Genomic DNA, 16,359 nt, shown 5'->3' with positions numbered 1-16,359 from the left:
AGAATTGCCCCTACAGAACCATAGCTTAATGTTCTCTCTTGGGCATCATTGGAGGGCCGATAACCAGGAATAGCCATATATGCAGGAAACAGTTAAGCATATCGGTAAAAAATAGAGAAAGTTGTCCATTGTTTTGCTCGACTCTCTTGAAACAAAGACCCTGGTGACCAAGCCCTCTCAGAAAGAGGAGAGTTTGACCTTCCTTGTTCCCTGGCATCTTCCTACTATTGACAGTAGAACCCCTTTGATTTTACTCTTTGCCTTGGCTGCTAGGATGTCCAGAGCTAAGCTATTCAACTAGGCATCTCTCTTTATTTGTTTGTTTGTTTGTTTGTTTTTTAAATTTATTTTTGAGAGAGAGACAGAGCACGAGCAGGGGAGGGGCAGAGAGAGAGGGAGACATGGAATCCAAAGCAGGCTCCAGGCTCGGAGCTGTCAGCCCAGAGCCCGACACGGGGCTTGAACCCATGAGCCATGAGATGATGCATAACCTGAGCCACAGTCGGACGCTTAATTGACTGAGCCACCCAGGTGCCCCTAGGCATCTCTCTTTTTAAAACATGTGTATTTCACTTTATATAATACCTGTGCATTTCTTAAGAATTAGAAAGTAAAAACTAGTACAAGCAAGCAAAAAAAAAAAAAATCTTACTCATCGTGTTAATATTTTCATCTCTTTCTTTCTATTTTTCATGTTTTATGTTCCGTCTAGGTACAGTTTCATGCAATTTCATTTGCATGGGTTTTTTTTTTTCTATTTACATAGGTGAAGTCATCCAATCTATAAAACTTTGTAGCTTGCTTTTCTAAACCTCATATCACATTCTTAAAGGATGCATCATATTCCACCAAGTAGGTCAGAGGTCAGCAAACTTGTTCTGTAAAGGACCAGCGAGTAAATATTTTAGGGTTTTGAGCCACCCTGTTTTTGTCCCCACTGTTCATTCTGCAGCTGTTGCACAAAGGCAGCCAGAGACATTGTGTATGTGAGTGGGTGTGGTTGTGTTCCAATAAAACTTTATTTACAAAAACAGGCTGCTGGTGGGATTTGCCCTGCAGGCTGTAGCTTGCAAGCTCCTAATATTGATGTGCTCTCATTTCCACAGACCTGTTAGCCATTTTCATGTGTTGGCACTTAGATTTGCTTCCAGTATTCACCACTTCGGTATTATAAATGAGGCTGCATGGTATTTGCATAGAATTTTTTCCCTTAGACTACATTCCTGAAAACTGGGATGACTCTGCCCCAAAGTATGGATATTTGTGAGGCAGAGCTCTTGGTGAAAGCTGTGAAATTGCTTCCCAAAACACTCTGACGACTTCCACTACCAGCAGCGATGTGAAAGCGCCATTTCCCCAAACCCTGTGCGCATCGGGCATTGTCCTTGAAGACACTTACATCCAGCCCGCCCTGCCCCTTTACATCCAGACTCTGCTTTCATCTGGTGTTTGAGCCTTATGCTACACTTTTATTCTTTAATCTTCCTCGTGTCCTTTTTTTTTTTTTTTTTTGAAGTGGGCAAGATGTAAGCAACCAGGGGTCAAGTCCAGGGGTGGGGGCACCAGGGAGGCACAAAGTCCTGAAGGTTCAGGGCGGGTGGCCCTGGCCAGGAGGGCTGACGGCCGTCCTTCTCTGCCGGATGAGCGACTTTGAGGAGCGGAACTTCCAGAGTCTGTGGGCCAGGTGGGAGTTGGATAAAGGAAACGTGGCGGGAAGAGAAAAGACTGGATTTGCGGGTCAGATGATTCAGGCTTCCATCAGGCTCCATGTTTGTGAGTGGGGGCAGGTTCATTGCCTCTCTGAATTGCTCATGTGTAAGGGGGACAAGGCAGTCAACTGCACAGGATTGTCATGAGGATCCCGCGTGATCTTTAATAACGAAACTTCACGTAGTGCCTGGCATGTAGGAAGGACTTCATGTGCCTTTGTTAAGTGGAATTGACTTGAATGTTGGGGTCCTAGGAGTGATGGGAAATAGATCATATGGATATCTTTTAAAATCAGAGCAAGAGTATGGCTGCAGTGCATACTGCATGGTGGGCCTTCAAAATGTAACGGATGGATGGAGGGATGGAGGGATGGAGGGATGGAACTTTGAAGCCGAACAGCTTCAGCTTTGTCACTTGTTAGTTACATGATCCTGGACAAAGTACCTCCCTTTCTAGGCCTCTGTTTCCTTCTCTGGAGGATGGGTTTAATAAATAAGGATATTTATGGAGTGCTCACAGATGAGGAGGCTGAGCTATGGGGTGGCTCATTGCTTCAGGGTCTCACAACGGCTACCTGGGGAGACCAAGATACCCGCCCACAGGCTATTGTGAAGGTGAAAGAGACAAGGAATGGGAAGTCTCTGACTCGGTAAATGTTTGTTCCTCTCCCTAAGCAGGTTGGGCTGCCAGCCTCAGGGTCTTGGCTGAGGAAACGGAGCACAGGGGTTTGCAGCCCCCGCAGGGACAGGGACTGCCTCAGAGGCAGCTGCACGCCGGCTGCGAGTTGCTTGCACTGGCACTTAGGAGGAACTCTCCAAAGGGGTTCTCTAGAGACCACCCTTCCCGGGGGGCTGCTTCCCAAGCAGCTGTCTCGCCTCCACAGGGCCCAGTCTGCGCTGGGGCCAAATGGAGAATATGCCTTTTCGCAGCAACATTTTGGCCTCGAGAGCGGCGCCCAGGCTGCTGTCACAAGGCGTGTCCCTAGCGGAGGCATCCAGAACCCACATGAGGGAGAGTGTGGTGGAAGGAACACCTGGCACAGGACAGTCCATAGGATGGGCTCCATCACACTGAGGGCTGCTGACCGCACCGGGCTCATTGTCACTGTCACTATGGACTGGGCCCAGGGACAGGAAGCTTTACCTCCTCCATATGACATTTAATCCTTTCAGGGGGGTGGGGTGTGAGTATCCCCATTTTATGGATAAGGAAACTGAAGCAGGTACATGGAGGTAAGCACACAACTGGTGAGTGACAGAATGACAAATGAGGACTTGAATTTAATTATCTGACTCAAGAGCCCATGTTCTTAATCACCAGTCATATTTACCATCCTTCATTGGACATGAAATCTCTTGGTTTTAAATTTTTTTTTTTAACGTTTGTTTATTTTTGAGACAGAGAGAGAGCATGAACAGGGGAGGGGCAGAGAGAGAGGGAGACACAGAATCGGAAACAGGCTCCAGGCTCTGAGCTGTCAGCACAGAGCCCGACGCGGGGCTCGAAGTCACAGACCGTGAGATGATGACCTGAGCTGAAGTCGGACGCTTAACCGACCGAGCCACCCAGGCGCCCCGAAACCTCTTGGTTTTAATTTTTTTTTTCAACGTTTATTTATTTTTGGGACAGAGAGAGACAGAGCATGAACGGGGGAGGGGAAGAGAGAGAGGGAGACACAGAATCGGAAACAGGCTCCAGGCTCTGAGCCATCAGCCCAGAGCCCGACTCGGGGCTCGAACTCCCGGACCGCGAGATGGTGACCTGGCTGAAGTCGGACGCTTAACCGACTGCGCCACCCAGGCGCCCCAACCGAAACCTCTTGGTTTTAGAAGAGCCTTCAAGTCCTAGAATAGCCGATCTCCTTCCTGCTGGATTTGGCTATGACCCAGGAACTGGAGGACTCTAGATTCCTTGAGGCCAGAGCTCCAGCTACTCTTTGGACTTGCTCAGTCCATTCTTGAATTGACTTATTTCCGGGGAGTATGTCATCCATTCAATGATCCCACAGATGGTTATTGGTGATCTTGTGCATGCTAGGCCTTGTTCTAGGTACAGGGATGCATCGTGAATAAGAATTATAATTAACCCTTACTATGTAGCAGGTACCATTCTAGATGCTGCACATAGATTAGCCCATTTATTACTCATAACACCCCCATAGATAGCTATTATCCTTTCTTTATAGATGATGAAATTGAAGCACAGAGAGATTAAGTAATTTGTCCAAGATTCCACAGCCAATAAGTGTCAGAGCCAAGATTTGAGCCCTGGCAGTCTGGGGTCAGCCTCAATATGTTTAAAAAAAAGTTTTTGTTTTTTTTTCAACGTTTATTTATTTTTGGGACAGAGAGAGACAGAGCATGAACGGGGGAGGGGCAGAGAGAGAGGGAGACACAGAATCGGAAACAGGCTCCAGGCTCTGAGCCATCAGCCCAGAGCCCGACGCGGGGCTCGAACTCACGGACCGCGAGATCGTGACCTGGCTGAAGTCGGACGCTTAACCGACTGCGCCACCCAGGCGCCCCCAGCCTCAATATGTTTAACTGCCCCACACTGTTGTGGCTCTCATAGTTCCTGCCTTCGGAGAACTTACAGTCTTTCTTTTCTAATAGGCATGTTGAAATAGCACCAAAACAATTTAATTCCAGTTTGTTTGTTGAGAAGTGAACTGGGCAGTGAGAATAATGATCCTGGATTTATAAAGTACTTGACATCACAGGGCCATTGGGAAGGAGTCATGGTCACAAACGGGTCCTTCTCCCACTTCCCACCATGGCCTTGACTGCTGTGTGCCCTTTGGCAAGTCTTGTCACCCCTCTGAGCCTCCATTTCCTTATTTACAAAATGTGTTGTCGATACCTAGTCTAGCTGCCTCTAAGCTCTTTTGTGGAGACTGAATGGCATGGCAGGTGTAAACAAAATTTCACAATAGAAAAAAAGAAAAGCACTGGGCAGGGATTTGTTATTGATCAAAGTGAAAATTTGGTGAGTTTGATGAATGAATGAATGAATGTATGTTCCTAGCAGGCCTACAGCTTGGCTTGGGTAACAAATGGCTCTCTTGAGGAGATCTGTTGAAGTTCTTCAGGATCCCATCAGGGCTCTGTCCTTGGCCATGTTCCATGCTCCTGTCCCTTGAGTTATTTTGCATCTGATTTTGTGAGCTTCCAAGACTGTTTTAGCAAACACTTACTAACGTCTGTTGGGAGACGGGCCTTGTGCTAGACTCTGTGGGGAGACTGAGATGGATTTGGAATGGTCGCTGCCCTCAGGGCAGAAATGAAGATCCTGTTTACTACTACTAATACCATAAACACCACAAACAACACTGACCAGCATTTATCAAGCATTTAGCTGATGCCAGATATTGTGTTGAGCTTTTATATACATTATTTCCTTTAATCATTACAACAGTTCCACGGATTACTAAAACTGTCCCATTTTACATACAAGGAAACAGAGAGTCAGATAGTAACTTACCCAAGTTCACACAACTCTGAAGTTACAGAGCTGGACATGAACCTGAGAAGGAAGATGTGGATAAAAGTAATTCTATTTTAAGGTAGAAACTACTGTGTATCCTACTAGAGGGGGTAAGGAGAAGCCTTTTAGCACTCGGAAAGAGACAGGAAGCAGGATGATGGTGGTGGTGATGATGGTGTTGATGGTCCTCCTGCTGTTGATGGTAGTGATGACGATATTTATGAGGATGATGGTGATGGTGTTGCTGCTGCTGTTGACAGTAATGATGACGATATTTATGATGATGATGGTGATGATGATGATGGTCCTGCTGTTGATGGTAATGATGACAATATTTATGAGGATGATGGTAATAATGGCGATGGTCCTGCTGTTGACATGTTGACGATAATGATGATGATATTTATGATGATGATGGTGATGGTGATGGTGATGGTGATGGCGCTGCTATTGACAGTAACGATGACAATATTTATGATGATGATGGTGATGATGGCGATGGTCCTGCTGTTGATGGTAACGATGACGATATTTATGATGATGATGGTGATAACGGCGATGGTCCTGCTGTTGACGGTAATGATGACGATATTTATGATGATGATGGTGATGATGGTGATGGTGCTGCTGTTGACGGTAATGATGACGATATTTATGATGATGATGGTGATGGTGATGGTGATGGTGCTGCTATTGACAGTAACGATGACGATATTTATGATGATGATGGTGATAACGGCGATGGTCCTGCTGTTGACGGTAATGATGACGATATTTATGATGATGATGGTGATGGTGATGGTGTTGCTGCTGCTGTTGACAGTAATGATGACGATATTTATGATGATGATGATGATGGCGATGGTGCTGCTGTTGACAGTACTGATGATGATATTTATGATGATGATGGTGATGGTGTTGCTGCTGCTGTTGACAGTAACGATGACTATATTTATGATGATGATGGTGATAATGGCGATGGTCCTGCTGTTGACGGTAATGATGATGATATTTATGATGATGATGGTGATGGTGATGGTGCTGCTATTGACAGTAACGATGACAATATTTATGATGATGATGGTGATGATGGCGATGGTCCTGCTGTTGATGGTAACGATGACGATATTTATGATGATGATGGTGATAACGGCGATGGTCCTGCTGTTGACGGTAATGATGACGATATTTATGATGATGATGGTGTTGATGGTGATGGTGATAGTGATGGTGCTGTTGTTGATGATAACAATGATAATATTTATGATGATGACGGTGGTGGTGATGATGGTGTTGATGGTGCTCCTGCTGTTGACGGTAATGATGAGGATATTTATGATGATGATGGTGATGATGATGGTGCTGCTGTCGACGGTCATGATGATGTTATTTATGATGATGATGGTGGTGGTGGTGATGGGAGTATGGGGATGAGGATGATGGCAATGATGGTGATAGTCCTCCGGTGCCCAGTTGTTAAGCTTCTGCTTTATGCCAGGTCATTTCATCCTCATAACAACTTTGTGACATCAGGGTCATCATCTCTGTGTTAATCATGAGGACTCTGAGCTGGCAAAAGGCTGAGGGCCTGCCCGTGAGCAGACATCCACTCTGGGCCGGACTCAAACCTGAGCACGTCTCACTGCAGAGCCACCACTCATCCCTGTACCAGGGTCCCTAACCTGTGGGCCATGGGGCCAGCCATCGCAGAGACGCTTCATAAATACCTATTGAATGAATATTGACTGAGTGGATTCCCGGGGGGTCAATGCCTTAAGCCCAGAAGGCATAAATAACATGTCTTGAATGAGTATGTGTAACCGTTATTTAAATATACGTGGTTAGTGCTGTGATTACTAAAATACAAGTTAATTGTAAAGCATTACGTTCATTGTGCCTTTTGCATTATTCTTTATTTTCCCAATGAAAAGATACTAAGCGCATAGTTACGAGGAGTTTGGAGAGATGTTTTTGCAGAGAAACGATCCTGGTGCTGAAAGTGGTAGGTACACTGCAGGGCACGTGTAAAATGCTGTGCCTGGTGTCTGGCCCAGAGATAACTCAGGGGAGGGAGGAGACCCACCAGGATGGGGATTGGGAGCCCGTGGCGTTTGTTCTGCATCTGTAAGACCGGAGCTGTCATTCCCAGTGGCTTTCTCTCTGTAAGACCTGACACCAGCCTCTAATAGCTTTCCCAAATGGCTATCAACCGCTTGCATGAGTGAATGAATAACGAAAGAAAGAACTAGTGAATGTTGACGACCAGTGCTCAGGGAGCCCGTGAGGGGCTGTGCTCCCCAAGGAGTACTTGACAGTAAGAGTTTCCCAGCCTGAGATTCGGCTGCTGACTGGGCTTGCAGCTCTGAGAGTGGGGTTGGGAGGCCGGGGTTGCCTCTCTGGGGGGGCCTGATCTTAACCCTGTGACGCCTGTGTTGGAGAAGTGGTGATGTCTGGAGCCATTCTCAGCAGAACTGCGCTCACCATTTTTGGATGCATTTTTCAAACCGAAGTGTAAGCTGACAGATGGCGATGCAATAATATTCTCACTTTCTCTACTTCCTACAGGCCTCCCTCCAACACAGTCCTTCAGGCTCTCAGAAATCTCTGACACATCTCAACCATGAGACCATGGCTGACTTTGGGCAGGTAAGCCCCCTCCATCTCTCCCCTGCCTGACCCCCCCCCCCCCCAGGACACAGAGAAATTTCAGCACAGCCCAAAGACCACTAGCTGTGCTTGTGGCCAGGAGGTAGGTGGGAGTGACTTCAGCCTTGGCAGGAGAATGGAGCCCCACACTCTGGGGAGACTTAAGGAAAAAGCTACCGAATGTCCAGAGTCCTGCAGCTAGCATTTCTGCAAATGGCAGCATATGGCGATGGGAATGTATCCTGGGATGAAAGCCAGGGAACTGGTCCTGACCCCAGGTCTGCCTTTACTGCTCAGAAAAATCTCAAGTGAGAACCTCCCTTGCTGCGTCTCTGTTTCTCTGTCTGAAAAATGAGGGAATGAGACCCAGTGAACTGGGTAGGACAGAAGCCAGCTGTTCCAGGCTCCAGCCAAGGCCATGGAATGGTGGAGAAAGGCAGTGGAAACACCACCACAGCTGTCCACCCCTTCCCCGTTTGATCGCTCTATGGAACTCACATCTGCAGAGAGCCTGCACTGGGTTGTGTGTGTGCTGTGTGTGTGCACGTGTGTATTTGGGGGCAGGACCTACGCCTCTTCTAGCAACCTCTGATTGAACTCCAACTCAGACATGGACGGTCGCTAGCCCCATACCTGCCCCCTCATGGCTGGGCGGAACACCACGGTCACTACAGGTTGCCCAGATGGGAAGGGCAGAGTCTGCTCACGCACTGAGAGCATGCCTGCAGCAGAATGTGGGCGTGAAGACCAAGCCGGGTGAGGGGCAGCCAGGATGGGAGGCCACATTGACCTGACAGTGAGGCTCTTATTAGAACTGGAGTACAAGGCCAAAGCTCACGGGCGGATCTGCAAGGCAGCGGGGGATGGCTGCCTAGGAAACAGGGCCTAGTGATGAGCGATGCATGTCAATGCCCTCAGGAAGTTTCCCGTCCAAAGCAGGAGATGTGTGCCAGTAGCTACATTACAGGAAACCTGTGAAGGCAGGAGGGTTCTCTTCTGGGTTTGGTTGTGGGGGTGGTTTAGGGAAGACCATTCATTTGAAGGTGACACTTGAACTGGGCTTTGAAGGATGAATAGAAGTTCACCAGGTTTTTAAAAAAAAAATGGAAGAAGGGCATTCTGGGCTGAGACAGTAAGTGCAAAGGTGGAGAGTGGCTGAGATGTCGACACAGGGCAGGAGGGGGTAGAAGCGAGGCCGGGAGAAGCGAACAGGCCTTTGAATGCCACGCTGAGGGGCTCGGATTGCACCCCGTAAGGTCCAGGCAGTCAGCTCCGCGGTGCCAGGAGAGGCCTCTGGGCCCCGGGCAGAGACTGAGATCTAAGAGGAGGTGCCCACTAAACCTGAACAACCTGAACAACGGGGCCCAGGACAGGACACGGCTTGCTGACGTGTCCGTGGCCCTCGGATCTCCCCACGCCGAGCATCCACAGGCAGTGCAGGCCCCCTGTGCTATGGTGGAGGCCTCTCTGGTAGAGGGCTGCTGGGCTTGCCATCAGAACCCCTTATCCCCCCGCCAGGTCCTCTTGTCCTCCTTCCCCCATCTCTGCAGACCAGGCCACCCCCCAAGACAGCACCCCTTTAAGGACCCAATGCCGTTGTCAAGGCGCTTTCCAGCCCTCTCCTGCCCTAGAGTTGTTTTCGGTGTGGCGGGCAATGCCACGCAATTTCGTACTTTTGCAGTTTCCTCTCTTGGCCGAACTCGGGATGCTCTGGTGTCCCTCATCTCATGAGAGAGCAGACAGAGCAGGTTCTGGGGCCCTGCAGCGCTGGGCTCCAACCCTGTGCCGTCACTCCCCTGAGGAGCAGGGTAACCAGTCTGGGCCTCAGGACCTTCATCGCCTCAGGTTTCTCCAGGACGTGACGCCGGAGCGGGGGAAAGTCTGGCTCCCTGTCCGTCGTACAGCTGCCAGGTCCGCCCCATGCTTCTCCACCAGCTCACATCCCTATGATGGAGCTGGGCTACCGACAGGCAGGGTAACCGAGGAGGACCTGTGAGTTTGGGGCTCAAAAGGTGGCATGAACAGTTAGCCCCTGTGCCGTAACAGGCAGGCAGGCCAATTCACTTGATTTTCCTTTGAAAAAGTTCCCTCAGCAGAACTTTCCTGACACCCCTTCCGTTCCAGGCCCTGGTGGACACTGGGAGTCCAGACAGGGATAAGATGGTCACTTCTGCAGAAGAGACATGCAAACAAATAAATTGCAGTGCACCGTAAGAGAGGAAAAGCACCGGGGAGGAGGGGCGTGTGGGCTGGCCCTGGAGGGATCGTGGGAGTCTCAGCTCCGGAGGATACGGGGAGGGAGGCAGGGTGTTCCGGGTAGAGGGACCAGCATGGGCAAAGCATGGCCATAGGAAGCATCTTGGTGTTGCGGGGCATTGGCGTTGGGGTTTGTGGCGACCTGCCCTGCAGGGGTCCCCACCACAGAGAGGCGTTCAAGGAAGCCTAGCACCCTGCCCCCTTGTCAGCTCGGGAGGGTCACATCCAGGGCCAGGCTCCACAGTCTAAGAAGAATAGCATTGGGGCACCTGGGTGGCTCAGTCAGTTGAGCATCCGACTTCGGCTCAGGCAGGTCGTGATCTCGTGGCTGGTGGGTTCGGGCCCTGCATCGGGCTCTGTGCTGACAGCTCAGAGCCTGGAACCTGCTTCGGATTCTGTGTCTCCTCTCCTCTCTGGGCCTCCCCCTCTCGTCCTCTCTCTCTCTCTCTCTCAAAAATAAATAAACATTAAGGAAAATTTTTAAGATAAGAATAGCCTCAAGAAGCTCCATGATGAGGCCTGATAAGCAACCTCTAGTGCCAGAGGCAGCGAGGAGCTTCTAAGGCTCTGGCTGAGGGCACACAGCCACCCACAGCTCTGAACTGGCCCTAGACACGTTGTTGCTGCGTTTGCGCTGGGAGCAGGGGTGGAGATGAGGGAAACTTGGTCCCTGCCCCTAGTGTAGACAGTGAGGCCCAGGCTCTCGTGTGCCGGTGCTGCAGAAGCTCTAAGGGGGGGGCCATTCAAGGAGCTCTGGGACCGTAGAGAAGGGGAAGCCAGAGGGCATCCTGAGGAGGGAATCTTAGCCAGATGGTTATAATAAAAATAGTTCTAGAAATGAATGATTACTTAGCACTTACTACCCGTCAGGCACCGTCCTAAGGGTTTTGCGTGGATTGACGCTTCACTTGCACAAGTCCACAAAGCAGGCACTCTTATCATCCTCCTGTACCGATGAGGATCCCCGATGCACAGACAGGCTGAGTAACTGTCCCAGGCATGCACATCTGAGAAGTAGCCTAGCCAGGCTGAACCCAGGCGTTCTGGCCTCAGAGTGCCTGCTCGAATGACCTAGGGTAGCCTAAACACTAAGACCTCTCTAAGAACTTGAGCACCGGCAGGGTTGGGACTATACTTTGCTCTAGCCCATAGTAGGTACTCAGTAAAAACGTGTTCACGAACAAGAATGCACAAATGCATGGATGAAATGACCCTGAAAGAGTTGGGGCAGAAAATGGGGGTGGGGACAGGATGGGGACAGACACCGTAGACAGAGGCTGTGCAGCCAGAGCAAAGGCCTCAGATCCCCAGCTGGGGTTGCCTACAGGCACTTCCAGGTCTGGAGCTGGACCAGACTGGATAAAAGAGAGTTTGACTGGCAGCCTCTCTGGCCAACCCTCCCTGTCCTGAAGGCCTGGCACCTTCCGCTGCAGCCCTCCCTCCCCACCCTCTCCCACATCAGGAAAGGGCGGGCACTGTGTTATTCATGTCCGCACACCACTCTTTGTCACCCATTCCGTCAAAGTCTCCTGGGGACTGATCTGGCAACAGGACCACAAGTCCCCAGAGGCAAGGGAGGCATGCACCACCCAAGAGGGGCCCAGGGAAGACAGTTCAAAAGTTGTTCCCATAAGAAATTGCTTTCTGACGGAGACTTCACGGAGCAGGTGTTTTCAAAGACCTTCTCTTCAAGCTCTGTGGGCTATGGGTGAAAAACCAGGCTTGGGACCCTAGCTGGGTGCCCTTGGGTGATGAATTTGCTTCTCTGTACCTCAGTTTCCAGCTCCATAAAGTGGGAATAAAAGTAACTACAGAATTAAAGGGGGCAAGGTTTGGGGCAACTCCTGTACAAGACCAGATTCAGCGAAAGGTTGGGTTCTCGACTTCCTGCTTTGCTTCTGGGGCCTCAGTTTCCTCCCTGAAATGAAGGTTGGAAAACATTGATATTTAATACCAGCTAGCTTTGACATCTTAAGATTCAAAGTTGCCAATGCCAGTCAACCAGATACCTAAATATATTCACATACACACACACATATAGGCTACATGCCTTAGGGGTGTACATTGTAATCATTTTTATAAATTTAAAATGTATATTAAATTACATTTAATATAAATGTATAACTTACAGTGTCTTGTATAGTGTTTCCTTCTTTTTTTATTAAAAAATTTTTTTTAATGTTTATTTAGTTTTGAAGGAGAGAGAGAGAGAGAGAGAGACAGAGCATGAGCGGGGGAGGGGCAGAGAGGGAGGGAGGCACGGAATCCGAAGCAGGCTCCAGGCTCGGAGCTGTTCAGCACAGAGCCCGATGCAGGGCTTGAACTCACGAGCTGTGAGATCATGACCTGGGCTGAAGTCGGACGCTTAACCGACTGAGTCACCCAGGTGCCCCTAAAAATTTTTTTTAAATGTTTCTTTATTTTTGAGAGAGAGAGGGACACAGAGTGCAAGCGAGAGAGGGGCAGAGAGAGAGAGAAACACAGAATCTGAAGCAGGCTCCAGGCTCTGAGCTGTCAGCACAGAGCCTGATGCAGGGCTCGAACCCATAAACCCTGAGACCGTGACCTGAGCCGAAGTCAGACGCTTAACTGACTGAGCCACCCAGGCGCCCCTATAGTATTTTCTTCTGATTACAAGAGTAATGCATATTTATTGAGAGCATTTTGGAAAGTACGGGAAGATTCACCCACCATTCCATTCTTGGGGGAAGACCGAGATATAGCCTCTCAGGTATTTAGTGAATTCCTCTCCCACATTTTTTCTTTGCACATATCTTTTAAAGATCTGTTTGGGATTATACTCTGCCTTCTATTTTTTCACTCAAGCTGAGCTATGGGAGCAGGGCCCTGGGCAGGGCTGCTGTCCCCGCGCTGGGAGGAACCGGGGCCAGCTGCTTCCACAGCTGTTCTGCACAGGCTCCTGGGCTCCTGCCCTGGCGGCTGGCTGGAGGCATCTGACCCTCCGATGTTCTGTGTCGCTGGCGGCTGCACATTCTCCACTAATTTTAGCCTAGCCTCTCGGGCCTGCTGGCCTTGGGGCCCACACATAATGGACGCCTTGTGTAGACAGCTGCCGACGGTGCAGGAAGAAGCGTCCCACCTTAAAATGTTCCTCGTCACCGGCCAGTCCTCCGCTCTCAGAGAACAAGCCGGCTCCCTGTTCCTTCTCCCACCAGGAAGGGGCCGTTGTTGACGTTCATGGCCCAGCAGCCTGGACCCGGTGGGCAGGTGATTGCTTCTGTGGACGGGGCCGTGTTTTTACAGGACAGGCTTTGGTTGGAGCTAGAACAGCTGAGAGACTTCCCGAGAAATTGCTGGGTGGTGGGTTTGCAGCAAGGCAGTGGGGCGTCCGAAATGTCCCTCGGTGTGTGTGTGGAGCCGCCTGGAGCCCCACCGCGATGCTTTACCTCTGTCGAGCACGTACGAATGTACAGTGTCCTCTGACATCCCAATTTCTCCTGGCGACGTGTGCATTGGTGACAGTGCTCCCCTGTTACAGGAAGGGAACTGAGGTTGAGAGGGGGAAGCAATTTGCTCCCGGTCACCCAGCAAGTCCGCGGCAGGGATGTGGGTCTCTCGCGCTCCAAGTCTGGGGCTCTTGCCTTTCATCGGCACCATCCAGGGGAGCCGTTCCACCGAGTCCGTACCCATCCGCTCTCTGTCTCTTATGTTTGGTGCTGTCTTTTCCAAACGAGGTCCTTGAATTGTCACCTTAAAAGTCAGAACCGTTCATTGAAAATAAATATAGCTCGCTGGCCTGTTTCTACAGCACAGATCTGAGCACGGAAGACTTTGACTTCAGAAGGCAGGAAGTCTCTCTTTGCCCATGTGCCGTAGCCTGACGTCCAGCCTCCGCACCTTGCTTCCTGCCGGACCCCGCAAGTGGGGGTTCCCGCAACACGTAGACATCTCTCTCGTGGCACCTAGGTAGGGCCGGGGATTTTTCCTCGTGATCTGCTTCCTGACCAGAATGGAGCTCCACGGGCAGGAGACCCGTGAGCTGCTCATCTGAATGTCCCTGGGGTCTGCTCCGGGCCAAAGTGTCAAGCCCAGTAAATGTATTGGCCCCCAACCCACCGTTCTTCATGAGAAACCGGATCTTTAATCCAGCCTTAGAGCGAAGCCAAGGCCTGCCCGGCAGCTGCCAGCCCAATAAGGAAGTGACTGCTTGGCTGGACTCCCGGGAGGGACCTGCTGGGCCAAGAAACCCCGACCCTGTGCAGGCTGGGCAGAAGAAAACGGGAGGGCGTCCCCAGGTTTGTGCTGGAGACCGAGCCCTGTCCCCATGCAAATCTTCCGCCTCCCCATCCCCCACTCCCCCATCCTCTGGTGACAATATAGCCTGGGTCATGTGTTCCCCAGCCCGGACAGTGGCTCTTTGACCAAGTATGATGCTCTTCAGGAACAATCCATGGGCACCACATGCTGCTCTGGGGGAAGAAAAGTACTCTAGTGACTATCTTGGTTTAGTCAGGGCAGGACCCGTGCTCTCTGACTCCATGTGGGACTCCTGTCGGGGCCATGGCCCCACAGCCTCCCGAACTTGGGTGCTTTGGATGTGGTTATAGGAGAGGCAAGGCATTTAGAGTCCCACAGGCTCAGCTCCAGCCAGTCCTAAGTCCTGCCTCTCAGGGACAGGGGCGATGGGTTCCATCTCTCTGGACTTCAGTTTCTTTTCTGCAAAATGGAGCTGGTGACAGCAGCCTTTCAGGGCTGTTATATCTTACAGGAAAGGGCTTTTCAAAAAGTGCAGCAGCATAGCTCGCACAGCATGACTGCCTGTGTTCCCTTTTCTGGAGGGCTCTCCAGGCCTCGAGAGCCTCCCTGAAAAGTGCCCCGGCTGCTGGGTGAGGGTGGGTCTCAGGGGGAGGTGCGGGGAGAGGTCGCACACGGCACATCCATCTAGCTGTGACCATTTCTCTGATTCTGACATGGTCTTCGGGGGTTGGCCAAAGACAAGGAGGAGGAGAAAAACTCCTCTTGTTTTCTGATGGAAGTCCGTGAGAAGTGAATTTTTGCGATGGAGTCATTTCACTTTCCTTTTGGCTTTCTAGAGAGATGCCTTTTGCTCATTTGTTCATTCATCCATTCATCCTACAAGTCTCTCCATGGCCTCGGCCGCCTGTCAGATGGGTCAAGGGACGCCCTAACAGGACGTGCGGGGGCCCTGCCTTTAGAGAGCCCAGTATGGAACCAATACATGTAGTTCAGGGTGAGAAGTGACATAGGAAAGGCACAGTGTTGGGTGAGGGTGTGGTCATTTCCTGCCGGGCTGGTTGGAAAGAGGCACCAAAGTGAGCCCGTTAGAAAGCATAGAGGTGGCAGGCCCTAGTCTCCAAAGAAAGAAAAGCATAAACTACCCAAGAACAAACTTAAGAAGGTAATGTGAATTGGTCCATAAATTAAATAAAATCCCAACTTTTTTTCATAAAATTATTAGAAAGTAAAATAAACATGGGGAAGAGCCTAGAAAAAGTCAGTTGTTGGTAAAAGAATACACGTTTGGCTCAATGGACGGAACAGAGAGTCCAGAAGTAGCCATACGTGAGCACAGCACTCAGAATGAGAGTCGAAAAGGCAAAAGATTCCTCAGACGCTCTCAAGGCAACCAGCTAGCTGTTTGCAGAAGAAAAACAACACAAAACAAAACAAAACTGGATCCATACCTCAGTCCTGGTGCCAAAATAAATTTCTAGGTGGTAAAAAAAAAAAAATCATGAAGCCATAAAGATATTAGAAGAAAAACAACGAGGAATTTTTGTATCGTATCGAGTTGGAGACTGGATCCTTAAGTGTAAAACAAATCCAGAAGTCGTGGTAGAATATAATTAAAGGCCCTGTGGGGAGAAACCACAATAATGAAGGCCAAAGGGTGATGCCAAACTAAGAAAAGTGTCTCAACATATGTCTGACGGGCGGAGCGTTACTAACACCAGTGTAGAAAGAGCTCGTAAATGAAGTGAAGACAAGTCGGTAGAAAAAGGGGCTGGCAACTTGTGAACAGACCGTTGGCTGGGCCCTTAGTAAGTACCGAATAAACGTTAGCTATTTTATTATTGCCAAGAAGGATGTTCCTCGTAGTATTGTTTATGATAGTGAATAATAGGAAACAACCACACTGGCCATCAGTAGGGAACCACTGGTTAATAACTGAACACATGCTCACAGAGAGGCAGCCATCTGGACATGGCTTTATTTACAGACACGGAAAGGCACCTCTCACGTATTAATGGGTGACGTCTGTTTTTAAAAAGTTATCAGAAA

General features: G+C 49.9%; 1 protein-coding gene across 3 annotated transcripts in view; it reads left to right on the top strand.

Annotated features, from left to right (window-relative positions):
* HIVEP3 (HIVEP zinc finger 3) overlaps positions 1–16,359 on the top strand; it is a 476,818-nt gene that overhangs the window by 302,967 nt on the left and 157,492 nt on the right. For all 3 annotated transcript variants that reach the window (XM_043574598.1, XM_043574599.1, XM_043574597.1), the window contains one exon: positions 7,759–7,839. The gene's annotated coding sequence lies outside the window, so the exon portion shown is untranslated. The remainder of the gene's footprint in view (positions 1–7,758; positions 7,840–16,359) is intronic.

This window comes from Prionailurus bengalensis, chromosome C1 (genome assembly GCF_016509475.1).
Source record: "Prionailurus bengalensis isolate Pbe53 chromosome C1, Fcat_Pben_1.1_paternal_pri, whole genome shotgun sequence".
In the NCBI taxonomy this organism is placed as follows: domain Eukaryota; kingdom Metazoa; phylum Chordata; class Mammalia; order Carnivora; family Felidae; genus Prionailurus; species Prionailurus bengalensis.
This window is presented reverse-complemented; position numbering and strand designations above follow the sequence as displayed.